The sequence below is a fragment of the Lissotriton vulgaris genome, unplaced genomic scaffold (assembly GCF_964263255.1).
Source record: "Lissotriton vulgaris unplaced genomic scaffold, aLisVul1.2 SCAFFOLD_394, whole genome shotgun sequence".
Lineage (NCBI taxonomy): Eukaryota > Metazoa > Chordata > Amphibia > Caudata > Salamandridae > Lissotriton > Lissotriton vulgaris.
In genome coordinates, this window is record NW_028255035.1 from 472,072 (window position 1) to 474,622 (window position 2,551).

The following is a 2,551-nucleotide window of genomic DNA, read 5'->3' on the forward strand; positions in this document are numbered from 1 at the left end:
TGGCGTAACAAAAATTTAGGGGGCCTCGCTGCACGGTACGAAGAGGGGCCCCCTCCATGCTCAATCAGGAGCTCTCTGGCCAGAGTGTGGTGCTGAGGGGGCCCCCTGGAACTTGGGCCCACCCACACCGTGGGGGCTGCAGGGGCCTGTCTTACGCCCCTGCCTCGAGCCCCTCACTTTTTAATATTTGCATGACATTGTTGGCATACCTTATTGATTAATTTGGTATCCAAGTGCTTTCCTATGCAGATGACACCCAGCTTCTGCTGATTTGAGCCAACAATGGATTGGATGAAAGCGAAGTCGAAATTTGCGGCCTGCATTGTTGCAGTAATGGGATGGCTTAAGGCCAACTCGCTACTATGTAAACCAATGAAAATTGAAGTCCTGTTGTTTGGTGTCAACCCCTTGCCCAGAAAGTCAACGACATGGCTGACTAGTTGCACTTCACTTCTCTCCTCGGAGGTGGCCAAGAATCTAGGGGTGCATCCGGACACACACTTATCCTTTTAAATGTCATATCTCAATAGCAGTCAAAGTATACTGTTGGCTACTGAGTATGCTGAGAAAAGTTCTTAAACCACTGCTCTGGAAATCCCAGAAAACAGTAGCACAAGCATTATTAGTCTCAAGACTATGCCAACATTATGTAACCAGGGTCCCTGACTGCCTAATCCAGTGAATGCAAAAGGTTCACAGGATGGCAATTCGCCTTTTGTTTATAATTCCCAAGCATGCCTCCTCCTTCTCCCACTACCATAAACAATTGAATTGGCTACCGGTTGAAAAATAAAAGGATTATTTTTAAAGCGCTGATGGTGGCACATTTTACCTTCTATAAAGCTAGTCCCAAACACCTGTCCAAAAAGATAGTTGAATACCGTCCAAATAGACCTTTGCGTTCACAGTCTGCCTGGTTGCTCTTTTTTTCCTACACTAGGAAGTGGGTCAGCTCTGCCTGCTCGGTTCTGGCAGCCAAGTACTGGAACAAACTCCATCTTCCTCCCAGATGTCTCCAAAAGAAGAACTTATTTTGCAAACAACTGGAAAGACACCTGTACAAACAGTACGGTGGGTGATACTCTTCTTTGACCGCTTGCCCTAGTACCAGGACACTCTTGCAGTAGCTGTACTCTCCAGAAATTCACTCATTTATTCATCCATGTCTAATGTTCTAACAGCATTTTAGCCCTTCTGCTGAGGCCACCGTGGTCATTAAAAGCCCTACATCTCATCGTAGGGGAGGGAGCATTTAGCCAACGGTATAGCCTTTCCAAGCAAGCAAATATTCGGGTGTGCAAAATCTTTGAAGTGGACTTGTGTCGACTTTGAAAAAATGTGCCTTGCAGTACTATTTGGAAAACATGAAAGTAATGTAGCATTCATTTTGAGACGTAAAAGTATGAACATAAGGGAATTATTTGCATGTTAACAGCAAGGTCGCACTGGCTTATAGGGCAATCGGGCAGTTCCCCGATAGGTTGCTCTAACAGGTCAGTGTGTGGGTGGGTTTTGTGGCTGCTTGTGGGCCTGTTTTATGGTCCAACTTATTGCCATCAAAAAGTAATAAAAAATACAGTCATGGAGGCAGGAAAACTGAAACATACACTGAAAAACAAAGTTGCCCCTAAGCTCAAGCACACACACAAATGCCTGCGGACACACAACTCTCTTGAATATGGGAATCATTGTGTTACTCTCCCAGTTAACCAATCAACAGAACATCCCGGTACTCAAATTCTACACTGCAGGAGTGGCCCGTAGAGCTAAGAGTGGTGAGGCGGGGGTGTAGGGAGGGGGGGAGGGGTAGTAGAAAGACAACGACACAGTGAAATAAAAAAATAAAACCACTTACCTTGCTTCGTTGATGCTGTAAGTGGTTTTCTTTTTTTTTTTTTACCTCGTCAACTCCACCCTCCTCCCCACTGCTATTACCTGCACAGGCCCCTCCTGCTTCCCCGCACTCTCGGGTGAGTGCCTGTTTTCAAACTCTCCGCTGTATGCAGAGGGTTTCAAGGAAGAAACCCACTTGGATATGTATGCAGGGATCCAGCGAGCCTCCCCTCTCTACTGTATTGAAGCTCTTGCACGCTCCATGCCTTACCGCGGCGCGAGGAGAGCAGAATACATAAACACGAAGTTGAAGCCACAGCAGGATCAATAAGACAGAGTAACCTTATGTTCAAAGGAAACTCCATTGATGTTTCTGGCAGTGCTTCAAACTTCTGAGTGATTAGAAATACTTACCATGGGGATAGATAGACTATTGATTTACTGGGTTTTAAATACTTTAAGCGCTTCAATCCCCTTATATCCTAGAATACGAGATCTGCTATGTGGCGGGCAGTGTACCTGGATATGTGTGAGTGTGTAGCATCAGCCTAAGCCGAATGGAACAAGACATCTTGATGTAATGCTTGAATACGGATTTATTTATTTTGTAGCACTGTGTGTTTCTGCTGCTTTGACAATCATTGCATTTTTAGCCATGTTTACCAGTGGCAGTGTATAGACCTGAATGCCATTTTGTGGTACCTTGGGTGTCAGATTG